The sequence below is a fragment of the Dendrobates tinctorius genome, unplaced genomic scaffold (genome assembly GCF_039654945.1).
Source record: "Dendrobates tinctorius isolate UK_male_01 unplaced genomic scaffold, ASM3965494v1 ptg000019l, whole genome shotgun sequence".
Lineage (NCBI taxonomy): Eukaryota > Metazoa > Chordata > Amphibia > Anura > Dendrobatidae > Dendrobates > Dendrobates tinctorius.
In genome coordinates, this window is record NW_027361687.1 from 10788337 (window position 1) to 10805391 (window position 17055).

Sequence of the window (17055 nt, forward strand, 5' to 3'; positions counted from 1 at the left end):
GCTGCAGGACACACTACTCAGCATGAGCTGCACTCACACACAGTCAGAGACCTCTCAGACAGCCGTGAACAGTGCAGCAAAGTGGACACTAGCACTGAAAGGCTGCAGAAAGGCTCCGCTGTCTACTACTAGTGTTTGCAACCAACGTATATGGATACGGATGGAAGCACACTAGATTGAAATTATTTAAAAAATGCAGCTCAAAAAATAAAAGATGTATGAGGCAGCAGTGATCACACTGGGTGGCCTACAGCCTGACGTGGCTGCAGGACCCACTCCACAGCGTGAGCTGCACTCACACAGCCCTTGCAGACAGCTGTGAAAACAGCGCTGCTAGGGAAAAGCAAGCTACAGTGGTGGTTTATGTAGCCTGGATAAAGCACAATATTGTTTTTAGAATCGCTATTTCTAACTGTCCCTCACAGTCTTCTACAGCAGCCTGTCCCTAACTGAATTCACAGCAGAGTGACCAGAAATGGCGGCTGCGGTGGCTTTTATAGTGCATCATGACATCATTTCGGCAGCCAATCACAGCCATGCCAATAGTTAACATGCCTACATGCCTAACAGGATGTGCCCACACTTCGGAGGATTCCCATTGGCTTAATCAAAGCAAGCAGGCTCATAGCATGATGGGAACTTCCTATTCCGATTCCGATCCCGGAATCCGATATGAAAAAAGTATCGGAATTAAGTATCGGAATTCCGATACCGCTGATATCGGCCGATACCCGATACTTGCGGTATCGGAATGCTCAACACTAATTATGACATCAACAAAATGATTATGACATCAACAAAATGATTATGACATCATCTAATGATTATGACATCATCAAATGATTATGACATCAACAAAATGATTATGACATCATCCAATGATTATGACATCAAATGATTATGACATCTTAATCATTAGATGATGTCATAATCATTTTGTTGATGTCATAATCATTTGATGATGTCATAATCATTTTGTTGATGTCATAATCATTTGATGATGTCATAATCATTTGATGTCATAATCATTGGATGATGTCATAATCATTTTGTTGATGTCATAATCATTTGATGATGTCATAATCATTTGATGTCATAATCATTGGATGATGTCATAATCATTTTGTTGATGTCATAATCATTTGATGATGTAATAATCATTAGATGATGTCATAATCATTTTGTTGATGTTATAATCATTTGATGATGTCATAATCATTTTGTTGATGTCATAATCATTTTGTTGATGTCATAATGATTTGATGATGTCATAATCATTGGATGTCATAATCATTGGATGATGTAATAATCATTTTGTTGATGTCATAATCATTTGATAATGTCATAATCATTTGATGTCATAATCATTGGATGATGTCATAATCATTTTGTTGATGTCATAATCATTTGATGATGTCATAATCATTAGATGATGTCATAATCATTTTGTTGATGTCATAATCATTTTGTTGATGTCATAATCATTTGATGTCATAATCATTGGATGATGTCATAATCATTTTGTTTATGTCATAATCATTTGATGATGACATAATCATTAGATGATGTCATAATCATTTTGTTGATGTCATAATCATTTGATGTCATAATCATTGGATGATGTCATAATCATTAGATGATGTCATAATCATTTTGTTGATGTCATAATCATTTGATGATGTCATAATCATTTTGTTGATGTCATAATCATTTTGTTGATGTCATAATGATTTGATGATGTCATAATCATTTGATGTCAAAATCATTGGATAATGTCATAATCTTTTTGTTGATGTCAATCATTTGATGATGTCATAATCATTTGATGTCATAATCATTGGATGATGTCATAATCATTTGATGATGTCATAATCATTAGATGATGTCATAATCATTTTGTTGATGTCGTAATCATTTGATGATGTCATAATCATTTGATGTCATAATCATTGGATGATGTCATAATCATTTTATTGATGTCATAATCATTTGATGATGTCATAATCATTAGATGATGTCATAATCATTTTGTTGATGTCCTAATCATTTGATGATGTCATAATCATTAGATGATGTCATAAACATTTTGTTGATGTCATAATCATTTGATGATGTCATAATCATTTGATGTCATAATCATTGGATGATGTCATAATCATTTTGTTGATGTCATAATCATTTGATGATGTCATAATCATTAGATGATGTCATAATAATTTTGTTGATGTCATAATCATTTGATGATGTCATAATCATTAGATGATGTCATAATCATTTTGTTGATGTCATAATCATTTGATGATGTCATAATCATTTTGTTGATGTCATAATCATTTGATGATGTCATAATCATTTGATGTCATAATACTTAGATGATGTCATAATCATTTTGTTGATGTCATAATCATTCGATGATGTCATAATCATTAGATGATGTCATAATCATTTTGTTGATGTCATATTCATTTGATGATGTCATAATCATTTTGTTGATGTCATAATCATTTTGTTGATGTCATAATGAGTTGATGATGTCATAATCATTGGATTATGTCATAATCATTTTGTTGATGTCATAATCATTTGATGATGTCATAATCATTTTGTTGATGTCATAATCATTTGATGATGTCATAACCATTTGATGTCATAATTATTGGATGATGTCATAATCATTTTGTTGATGTCATAATCATTTGATGATGTCATAATCATTAGATGATGTCATAATCATTTTTTTGATGTCATAATCATTTAATGATGTCATAATCATTTTGTTGATGTCATATTCATTTGATGATGTCATAATCATTTTGTTGATGTCAAAATCATTTGATGATTTCATAATCATTTGATGTCATAATCATTGGATGATGTCATAATCATTTTGTTGATGTCATAATCATTTGATGTCATAATCATTGGATGATGTCATAATCATTTTGTTGATGTCATAATCATTTGATGATGTAATAATCATTAGATGATGTCATAATCATTTTATTGATGTTATAATCATTTGATGATGTCATAATCATTTTGTTGATGTCATAATCATTTTGTTGATGTCATAATGATTTGATGATGTCATAATCATTTGATGTCATAATCATTGGATGATGTAATAATCATTTTGTTGATGTCATAATCATTTGATGATGTCATAATCATTTGATGTCATAATCATTGGATGATGTCATAATCATTTTGTTGATGTCATAATCATTTGATGATGTCATAATCATTAGATGATGTCATAATCATTTTGTTGATGTCATAATCATTTTGTTGATGTCATAATCATTTGATGTCATAATCATTGGATGATGTCATAATCAATTTGTTTATGTCATAATCATTTGATGATGACATAATCATTAGATGATGTCATAATCATTTTGTTGATGTCATAATCATTTGATGACATAATCATTGGATGATGTCATAATCATTTTGTTGATGTCATAATCATTTGATGATGTCATAATCATTAGATGATGTCATAATCATTTTGTTGATGTCATAATCATTTTGTTGATGTCATAATCATTTGATGTCATAATCATTGGATGATGTCATAATCAATTTGTTTATGTCATAATCATTTGATGATGACATAATCATTAGATGATGTCATAATCATTTTGTTGATGTCATAATCATTTGATGTCATAATCATTGGATGATGTCATAATCATTTTGTTGATGTCATAATGATTTGATGATGTCATAATCATTGGATGTCATAATCATTGGATGATGTCATAATCATTTTGTTGATGTCAGAATCATTTGATGATGTCATAATCATTTTGTTGATGTCATAATCATTTGATGATGTCATAATCATTTTGTTGATGTCATAATCATTTTGTTGATGTCATATGATTTCATGATGTCATAATCATTTGATGTCATAATCATTGGATGATGTCATAATCATTTTGTTGATGTCATAATCATTTGATGATGTCATAATCATTGGATGATGTCATAATCATTTTGTTGATGTCATAATCATTTGATGACATAATCATTGGATGATGTCATAATCATTTTGTTGATGTCATAATCATTTGATGATGTCTTAATCATTAGATGATGTCATAATCATTTTGTTGATGTCATAATCATTTGATGATGTCATAATCATTTTGTTGATGTCATAATCATTTGATGATGTCATAATCATTTGATGTCATAATCATTGGATGATGTCATAATCATTTTGTTGATGTCATAATCATTTGATGATGTCATAATCATTTGATGTCATAATCATTGGATGATGTCATAATCATTTTGTTGATGTCATAATCATTTGATGATGTAATAATCATTAGATGATGTCATAATCATTTTGTTGATGTTATAATCATTTGATGATGTCATAATCATTTTGTTGATGTCATAATCATTTTGTTGATGTCATAATGATTTGATCATGTCATAATCATTTGATGTCATAATCATTGGATGATGTAATAATCATTTTGTTGATGTCATAATCATTTGATAATGTCATAATCATTTGATGTCATAATCATTGGATGATGTCATAATCATTTTGTTGATGTCATAATCATTTGATGATGTCATAATCATTAGATGATGTCATAATCATTTTGTTGATGTCATAATCATTTGATGATGTCATAATCATTTGATGTCATAATCATTGGATGATGTCATAATCATTTTGTTGATGTCATAATCATTTGATGATGTCATAATCATTAGATGATGTCATAATAATTTTGTTGATGTCATAATCATTTGATGATGTCATAATCATTAGATGATGTCATAATCATTTTGTTGATGTCATAATCATTTGATGATGTCATAATCATTTTGTTGATGTCATAATCATTTGATGATGTCATAATCATTTGATGTCATAATCCTTAGATGATGTCATAATCATTTTGTTGATGTCATAATCATTTGATGATGTCATAATCATTAGATGATGTCATAATCATTTTGTTGATGTCATATTCATTTGATGATGTCATAATCATTTTGTTGATGTCATAATCATTTTGTTGATGTCATAATGAGTTGATGATGTCATAATCATTGGATTATGTCATAATCATTTTGTTGATGTCATAATCATTTGATGATGTCATAATCATTTTGTTGATGTCATAATCATTTGATGATGTCATAACCATTTGATGTCATAATTATTGGATGATGTCATAATCATTTTGTTGATGTCATAATCATTTGATGATGTCATAATCATTAGATGATGTCATAATCATTTTTTTGATGTCATAATCATTTAATGATGTCATAATCATTTTGTTGATGTCATATTCATTTGATGATGTCATAATCATTTTGTTGATGTCATAATCATTTGATGATTTCATAATCATTTGATGTCATAATCATTGGATGATGTCATAATCATTTTGTTGATGTCATAATCATTTGATGTCATAATCATTGGATGATGTCATAATCATTTTGTTGATGTCATAATCATTTGATGATGTAATAATCATTAGATGATGTCATAATCATTTTATTGATGTTATAATCATTTGATGATGTCATAATCATTTTGTTGATGTCATAATCATTTTGTTGATGTCATAATGATTTGATGATGTCATAATCATTTGATGTCATAATCATTGGATGATGTAATAATCATTTTGTTGATGTCATAATCATTTGATGATGTCATAATCATTTGATGTCATAATCATTGGATGATGTCATAATCATTTTGTTGATGTCATAATCATTTGATGATGTCATAATCATTAGATGATGTCATAATCATTTTGTTGATGTCATAATCATTTTGTTGATGTCATAATCATTTGATGTCATAATCATTGGATGATGTCATAATCAATTTGTTTATGTCATAATCATTTGATGATGACATAATCATTAGATGATGTCATAATCATTTTGTTGATGTCATAATCATTTGATGTCATAATCATTGGATGATGTCATAATCATTTTGTTGATGTCATAATGATTTGATGATGTCATAATCATTGGATGTCATAATCATTGGATGATGTCATAATCATTTTGTTGATGTCAGAATCATTTGATGATGTCATAATCATTTTGTTGTGGTCATAATCATTTGATGATGTCATAATCATTTTGTTGATGTCATAATCATTTTGTTGATGTCATATGATTTCATGATGTCATAATCATTTGATGTCATAATCATTGGATGATGTCATAATCATTTTGTTGATGTCATAATCATTTTGTTGATGTCATAATCATTTGATGATGTCATAATCATTTTGTTGATGTCATAATCATTTGATGATGTCATAATCATTTGATGTCATAATCATTGGATGATGTCATAATCATTTTGTTGATGTCATAATCATTTGATGATGTCATAATCATTTGATGTCATAATCATTGGATGATGTCATAATCATTTTGTTGATGTCATAATCATTTGATGATGTAATAATCATTAGATGATGTCATAATCATTTTGTTGATGTTATAATCATTTGATGATGTCATAATCATTTTGTTGATGTCATAATCATTTTGTTGATGTCATAATGATTTGATGATGTCATAATCATTGGATGTCATAATCATTGGATGATGTAATAATCATTTTGTTGATGTCATAATCATTTGATAATGTCATAATCATTTGATGTCATAATCATTGGATGATGTCATAATCATTTTGTTGATGTCATAATCATTTGATGATGTCATAATCATTAGATGATGTCATAATCATTTTGTTGATGTCATAATCATTTTGTTGATGTCATAATCATTTGATGTCATAATCATTGGATGATGTCATAATCATTTTGTTTATGTCATAATCATTTGATGATGACATAATCATTAGATGATGTCATAATCATTTTGTTGATGTCATAATCATTTGATGTCATAATCATTGGATGATGTCATAATCATTAGATGATGTCATAATCATTTTGTTGATTTCATAATCATTTGATGATGTCATAATCATTTTGTTGATGTCATAATCATTTTGTTGATGTCATAATGATTTGATGATGTCATAATCATTTGATGTCAAAATCATTGGATAATGTCATAATCTTTTTGTTGATGTCAATCATTTGATGATGTCATAATCATTTGATGTCATAATCATTGGATGATGTCATAATCATTTGATGATGTCATAATCATTAGATGATGTCATAATCATTTTGTTGATGTCGTAATCATTTGATGATGTCATAATCATTTGATGTCATAATCATTGGATGATGTCATAATCATTTTATTGATGTCATAATCATTTGATGATGTCATAATCATTAGATGATGTCATAATCATTTTGTTGATGTCCTAATCATTTGATGATGTCATAATCATTAGATGATGTCATAATCATTTTGTTGATGTCATAATCATTTGATGATGTCATAATCATTTGATGTCATAATCATTGGATGATGTCATAATCATTTTGTTGATGTCATAATCATTTGATGATGTCATAATCATTAGATGATGTCATAATAATTTTGTTGATGTCATAATCATTTGATGATGTCATAATCATTAGATGATGTCATAATCATTTTGTTGATGTCATAATCATTTGATGATGTCATAATCATTTTGTTGATGTCATAATCATTTGATGATGTCATAATCATTTGATGTCATAATCCTTAGATGATGTCATAATCATTTTGTTGATGTCATAATCATTCGATGATGTCATAATCATTAGATGATGTCATAATCATTTTGTTGATGTCATATTCATTTGATGATGTCATAATCATTTTGATGATGTCATAATCATTTTGTTGATGTCATAATGAGTTGATGATGTCATAATCATTGGATTATGTCATAATCATTTTGTTGATGTCATAATCATTTGATGATGTCATAATCATTTTGTTGATGTCATAATCATTTGATGATGTCATAACCATTTGATGTCATAATTATTGGATGATGTCATAATCATTTTGTTGATGTCATAATCATTTGATGATGTCATAATCATTAGATGATGTCATAATCATTTTTTTGATGTCATAATCATTTAATGATGTCATAATCATTTTGTTGATGTCATATTCATTTGATGATGTCATAATCATTTTGTTGATGTCATAATCATTTGATGATTTCATAATCATTTGATGTCATAATCATTGGATGATGTCATAATCATTTTGTTGATGTCATAATCATTTGATGTCATAATCATTGGATGATGTCATAATCATTTTGTTGATGTCATAATCATTTGATGATGTAATAATCATTAGATGATGTCATAATCATTTTATTGATGTTATAATCATTTGATGATGTCATAATCATTTTGTTGATGTCATAATCATTTTGTTGATGTCATAATGATTTGATGATGTCATAATCATTTGATGTCATAATCATTGGATGATGTAATAATCATTTTGTTGATGTCATAATCATTTGATGATGTCATAATCATTTGATGTCATAATCATTGGATGATGTCATAATCATTTTGTTGATGTCATAATCATTTGATGATGTCATAATCATTAGATGATGTCATAATCATTTTGTTGATGTCATAATCATTTTGTTGATGTCATAATCATTTGATGTCATAATCATTGGATGATGTCATAATCAATTTGTTTATGTCATAATCATTTGATGATGACATAATCATTAGATGATGTCATAATCATTTTGTTGATGTCATAATCATTTGATGTCATAATCATTGGATGATGTCATAATCATTTTGTTGATGTCATAATGATTTGATGATGTCATAATCATTGGATGTCATAATCATTGGATGATGTCATAATCATTTTGTTGATGTCAGAATCATTTGATGATGTCATAATCATTTTGTTGATGTCATAATCATTTGATGATGTCATAATCATTTTGTTGATGTCATAATCATTTTGTTGATGTCATATGATTTCATGATGTCATAATCATTTGATGTCATAATCATTGGATGATGTCATAATCATTTTGTTGATGTCATAATCATTTGATGATGTCATAATCATTGGATGATGTCATAATCATTTTGTTGATGTCATAATCATTTGATGACATAATCATTGGATGATGTCATAATCATTTTGTTGATGTCATAATCATTTGATGATGTCTTAATCATTAGATGATGTCATAATCATTTTGTTGATGTCATAATCATTTGATGATGTCATAATCATTTTGTTGATGTCATAATCATTTGATGATGTCATAATCATTTGATGTCATAATCATTGGATGATGTCATAATCATTTTGTTGATGTCATAATCATTTGATGATGTCATAATCATTTGATGTCATAATCATTGGATGATGTCATAATCATTTTGTTGATGTCATAATCATTTGATGATGTAATAATCATTAGATGATGTCATAATCATTTTGTTGATGTTATAATCATTTGATGATGTCATAATCATTTTGTTGATGTCATAATCATTTTGTTGATGTCATAATGATTTGATGATGTCATAATCATTTGATGTCATAATCATTGGATGATGTAATAATCATTTTGTTGATGTCATAATCATTTGATAATGTCATAATCATTTGATGTCATAATCATTGGATGATGTCATAATCATTTTGTTGATGTCATAATCATTTGATGATGTCATAATCATTAGATGATGTCATAATCATTTTGTTGATGTCATAATCATTTTGTTGATGTCATAATCATTTGATGTCATAATCATTGGATGATGTCATAATCATTTTGTTTATGTCATAATCATTTGATGATGACATAATCATTAGATGATGTCATAATCATTTTGTTGATGTCATAATCATTTGATGTTATAATCATTGGATGATGTCATAATCATTTTGATGATGTCATAATCATTAGATGATGTCATAATCATTTTGTTGATGTCATAATCATTTGATGATGTCATAATCATTTTGTTGATGTCATAATCATTTTGTTGATGTCATAATGATTTGATGATGTCATAATCATTTGATGTCAAAATCATTGGATAATGTCATAATCTTTTTGTTGATGTCAATCATTTGATGATGTCATAATCATTTGATGTCATAATCATTGGATGATGTCATAATCATTTGATGATGTCATAATCATTAGATGATGTCATAATCATTTTGTTGATGTCGTAATCATTTGATGATGTCATAATCATTTGATGTCATAATCATTGGATGATGTCATAATCATTTTGTTGATGTCATAATCATTTGATGATGTCATAATCATTAGATGATGTCATAATCATTTTGTTGATGTCATAATCATTTGATGATGTCATAATCATTAGATGATGTCATAATCATTTTGTTGATGTCATAATCATTTGATGATGTCATAATCATTTGATGTCATAATCATTGGATGATGTCATAATCATTTTGTTGATGTCATAATCATTTGATGATGTCATAATCATTAGATGATGTCATAATCATTTTGTTGATGTCATAATCATTTGATGATGTCATAATCATTAGATGATGTCATAATCATTTTGTTGTTGTCATAATCATTTGATGATGTCATAATCATTTTGTTGATGTCATAATCATTTGATGATGTCATAATCATTTGATGTCATAATCCTTAGATGATGTCATAATCATTTTGTTGATGTCATAATCATTTGATGATGTCATAATCATTAGATGATGTCATAATCATTTTGTTGATGTCATATTCATTTGATGATGTCATAATCATTTTGTTGATGTCATAATCATTTTGTTGATGTCATAATGATTTGATGATGTCATAATCATTGGATGTCATAATCATTGGATGATGTCATAATCATTTTGTTGATGTCAGAATCATTTGATGATGTCATAATCATTTTGTTGATGTCATAATCATTTGATGATGTCATAATCATTTTGTTGATGTCATAATCATTTTGTTGATGTCATATGATTTCATGATGTCATAATCATTTGATGTCATAATCATTGGATGATGTCATAATCATTTTGTTGATGTCATAATCATTTGATGATGTCATAATCATTGGATGATGTCATAATCATTTTGTTGATGTCATAATCATTTGATGACATAATCATTGGATGATGTCATAATCATTTTGTTGATGTCATAATCATTTGATGATGTCTTAATCATTAGATGATGTCATAATCATTTTGTTGATGTCATAATCATTTGATGATGTCATAATCATTTTGTTGATGTCATAATCATTTGATGATGTCATAATCATTTGATGTCATAATCATTGGATGATGTCATAATCATTTTGTTGATGTCATAATCATTTGATGATGTCATAATCATTTGATGTCATAATCATTGGATGATGTCATAATCATTTTGTTGATGTCATAATCATTTGATGATGTAATAATCATTAGATGATGTCATAATCATTTTGTTGATGTTATAATCATTTGATGATGTCATAATCATTTTGTTGATGTCATAATCATTTTGTTGATGTCATAATGATTTGATGATGTCATAATCATTTGATGTCATAATCATTGGATGATGTAATAATCATTTTGTTGATGTCATAATCATTTGATAATGTCATAATCATTTGATGTCATAATCATTGGATGATGTCATAATCATTTTGTTGATGTCATAATCATTTGATGATGTCATAATCATTAGATGATGTCATAATCATTTTGTTGATGTCATAATGATTTGATGATGTCATAATCATTTGATGTCAAAATCATTGGATGATGTCATAATCTTTTTGTTGATGTCAATCATTTGATGATGTCATAATCATTGGATGATGTCATAATCATTGGATGATGTCATAATCATTTGATGATGTCATAATCATTAGATGATGTCATAATCATTTTGTTGATGTCGTAATCATTTGATGATGTCATAATCATTTGATGTCATAATCATTGGATGATGTCATAATCATTTTGTTGATGTCATAATCATTTGATGATGTCATAATCATTAGATGATGTCATAATCATTTTGTTGATGTCATAATCATTTGATGATGTCATAATCATTAGATGATGTCATAATCATTTTGTTGATGTCATAATCATTTGATGATGTCATAATCATTTGATGTCATAATCATTGGATGATGTCATAATCATTTTGTTGATGTCATAATCATTTGATGATGTCATAATCATTAGATGATGTCATAATCATTTTGTTGATGTCATAATCATTTGATGATGTCATAATCATTAGATGATGTCATAATCATTTTGTTGTTGTCATAATCATTTGATGATGTCATAATCATTTTGTTGATGTCATAATCATTTGATGATGTCATAATCATTTGATGTCATAATCCTTAGATGATGTCATAATCATTTTGTTGATGTCATAATCATTTGATGATGTCATAATCATTAGATGATGTCATAATCATTTTGTTGATGTCATATTCATTTGATGATGTCATAATCATTTTGTTGATGTCATAATCATTTTGTTGATGTCATAATGATTTGATGATGTCATAATCATTGGATGTCATAATCATTGGATGATGTCATAATCATTTTGTTGATGTCAGAATCATTTGATGATGTCATAATCATTTTGTTGATGTCATAATCATTTGATGATGTCATAATCATTTTGTTGATGTCATAATCATTTTGTTGATGTCATATGATTTCATGATGTCATAATCATTTGATGTCATAATCATTGGATGATGTCATAATCATTTTGTTGATGTCATAATCATTTGATGATGTCATAATCATTGGATGATGTCATAATCATTTGATGACATAATCATTGGATGATGTCATAATCATTTTGTTGATGTCATAATCATTTGATGATGTCTTAATCATTAGATGATGTCATAATCATTTTGTTGATGTCATAATCATTTGATGATGTCATAATCATTTTGTTGATGTCATAATCATTTGATGATGTCATAATCATTTGATGTCATAATCATTGGATGATGTCATAATCATTTTGTTGATGTCATAATCATTTGAGGATGTCATAATCATTTGATGTCATAATCATTGGATGATGTCATAATCATTTTGTTGATGTCATAATCATTTGATGATGTAATAATCATTAGATGATGTCATAATCATTTTGTTGATGTTATAATCATTTGATGATGTCATAATCATTTTGTTGATGTCATAATCATTTTGTTGATGTCATAATGATTTGATGATGTCATAATCATTTGATGTCATAATCATTGGATGATGTAATAATCATTTTGTTGATGTCATAATCATTTTATAATGTCATAATCATTTGATGTCATAATCATTGGATGATGTCATAATCATTTTGTTGATGTCATAATCATTTGATGATGTCATAATCATTAGATGATGTCATAATCATTTTGTTGATGTCATAATCATTTTGTTGATGTCATAATCATTTGATGTCATAATCATTGGATGATGTCATAATCATTTTGTTTATGTCATAATCATTTGATGATGACATAATCATTAGATGATGTCATAATCATTTTGTTGATGTCATAATCATTTGATGTCATAATCATTGGATGATGTCATAATCATTTTGATGATGTCATAATCATTAGATGATGTCATAATCATTTTGTTGATGTCATAATCATTTGATGATGTCATAATCATTTTGTTGATGTCATAATCATTTTGTTGATGTCATAATGATTTGATGATGTCATAATCATTTGATGTCAAAATCATTGGATGATGTCATAATCTTTTTGTTGATGTCAATCATTTGATGATGTCATAATCATTTGATGTCATAATCATTGGATGATGTCATAATCATTTGATGATGTCATAATCATTTGATGATGTCATAATCATTTGATGTCATAATCATTTGATGATGTCATAATCATTTTGTTGATGTCATAATCATTTGATGTCATAATCATTGGATGATGTCATAATCATTTTATTGATGTCATAATCATTTGATGATGTCATAATCATTAGATGATGTCATAATCATTTTGTTGATGTCCTAATCATTTGATGATGTCATAATCATTAGATGATGTCATAATCATTTTGTTGATGTCATAATCATTTGATGATGTCATAATCATTTGATGTCATAATCATTGGATGATGTCATAATCATTTTGTTGATGTCATAATCATTTGATGATGTCATAATCATTAGATGATGTCATAATCATTTTGTTGATGTCATAATCATTTGATGATGTCATAATCATTAGATGATGTCATAATCATTTTGTTGATGTCATAATCATTTGATGATGTCATAATCATTTTGTTGATGTCATAATCATTTGATGATGTCATAATCATTTGATGTCATAATCCTTAGATGATGTCATAATCATTTTGTTGATGTCATAATCATTTGATGATGTCATAATCATTAGATGATGTCATAATCATTTTGTTGATGTCATATTCATTTGATGATGTCATAATCATTTTGTTGATGTCATAATCATTTTGTTGATGTCATAATGATTTGATGATGTCATAATCATTGGATGTCATAATCATTGGATGATGTCATAATCATTTTGTTGATGTCAGAATCATTTGATGATGTCATAATCATTTTGTTGATGTCATAATCATTTGATGATGCCATAATCATTTTGTTGATGTCATAATCATTTTGTTGATGTCATATGATTTCATGATGTCATAATCATTTGATGTCATAATCATTGGATGATGTCATAATCATTTTGTTGATGTCATACTCATTTGATGATGTCATAATCATTAGATGATGTCATAATCATTTTGTTGATGTCATAATCATTTGATTATGTCATAATCATTAGATGATGTCATAATCATTTTGTTGATGTCATAATCATTTGATGATGTCATAATCATTTTGTTGATGTCATAATCATTTGATGATGTCATAATCATTTGATGTCACAATCATTGGATGATGTCATAATCATTTTGTTGATGTCATAATCATTTGATGATGTCATAATCATTAGATGATGTCATAATCATTTTGTTGATGTCATAATCATTTGATGATGTCATAATCATTTGATGTCATGATCATTGGATGATGACATAATCATTTTGTTGATGTCATAATCATTTGATGATGTCATAATCATTTTGTTGATGTAATAATCATTTTGTTGATGTCATAATGATTTGATGATGTCATAATCATTTGATGTCATAATCATTGGATGATGTCATAATCATTTTGTTGATGTCATAATCATTTGATGATGCCGTAATCATTTGATGATGTCATGATCATTAGATGATGTCATAATCATTTTGTTGATGTCATAATCATTTGATGATGTCATAATCATTTTGTTGATGTTATAATCATTTGATGATGTCATCATCATTAGATGATGTCATAATCATTTTGTTGATGTCATAATCATTTGATGATGTCGTAATCATTTTGTTGATGTCATAATCATTTTGTTGATGTCATAATGATTTGATGATGTCATAATCATTTGATGTCATAATCATTGGATGATGTCATAATCATTTTGTTGATGTCATAATCATTTGATGATGTCATAATCATTTGATGTCATAATCATTGGATGATGTCATAATCATTTTGTTGATGTCATAATCATTTGATGATGTCATAATCATTAGATGATGTCATAATCATTTTGTTGATGTCATAATCATTTGATGATGTCATAATCATTTGATGTCATAATCATTGGATGATGTCATAATCGTTTTGTTGATGTCATAATCATTTGATGATGTCATAATCATTAGATGATGTCATAATCATTTTGTTGATGTCAGAATCATTTGATGATGTCATAATCATTTTGTTGATGTCAGAATCATTTGATGATGTCATAATCATTTTGTTGATGTCATAATCATTTTGTTGATGTCATATGATTTGATGATGTCATAATCATTTGATGTCATAATCATTGGATGATGTCATAATCATTTTGTTGATGTCATAATCATTTGATGATGTTATAATCATTAGATGATGTCATAATCATTTTGTTGATGTCATAATCATTTGATTATGTCATAATCATTAGATGATGTCATAATCATTTTGTTGATGTCAGAATCATTTGATGATGTCATAATCATTTTGTTGATGTCAGAATCATTTGATGATGTCATAATCATTTTGTTGATGTCATAATCATTTTGTTGATGTCATATGATTTGATGATGTCATAATCATTTGATGTCATAATCATTGGATGATGTCATAATCATTTTGTTGATGTCATAATCATTTGATGATGTCATAATCATTAGATGATGTCATAATCATTTTGTTGATGTCATAATCATTTGATGATGTCATAATCATTTGATGTCACAATCATTGGATGATGACATAATCATTTTGTTGATGTCATAATCATTGATTATGTCATAATCATTTTGTTGATGTAATAATCATTTTGTTGATGTCATAATGATTTGATGATGTCATAATCATTTGATGTCATAATCATTGGATGATGTCATAATCATTTTGTTGATGTCGTAATCATTAGATGATGTCATAATCATTAGATGATGTCATAATCATTTTGTTGATTTCATAATCATTTGATTATGTCATAATCATTAGATGATGTCATAATCATTTTGTTGATGTCATAATCATTTGATGATGTCATAATCATTTTGTTGATGTCATAATCATTTGATGATGTCATAATCATTAGATGATGTCATAATCATTTTGTTGATGTCATAATCATTTGATGATGTCATAATCATTTGATGTCACAATCATTGGATGATGTCATAATCATTTTGTTGATGTCATAATCATTTGATGATGTCATAATCATTAGATGATGTCATAATCATTTTGTTGATGTCATAATCATTTGATGATGTCATAATCATTTGATGTCATGATCATTGGATGATGACATAATCATTTTGTTGATGTCATAATCATTTGATGATGTCATAATCATTTTGTTGATGTAATAATCATTTTGTTGATGTCATAATGATTTGATGATGTCATAATGATTT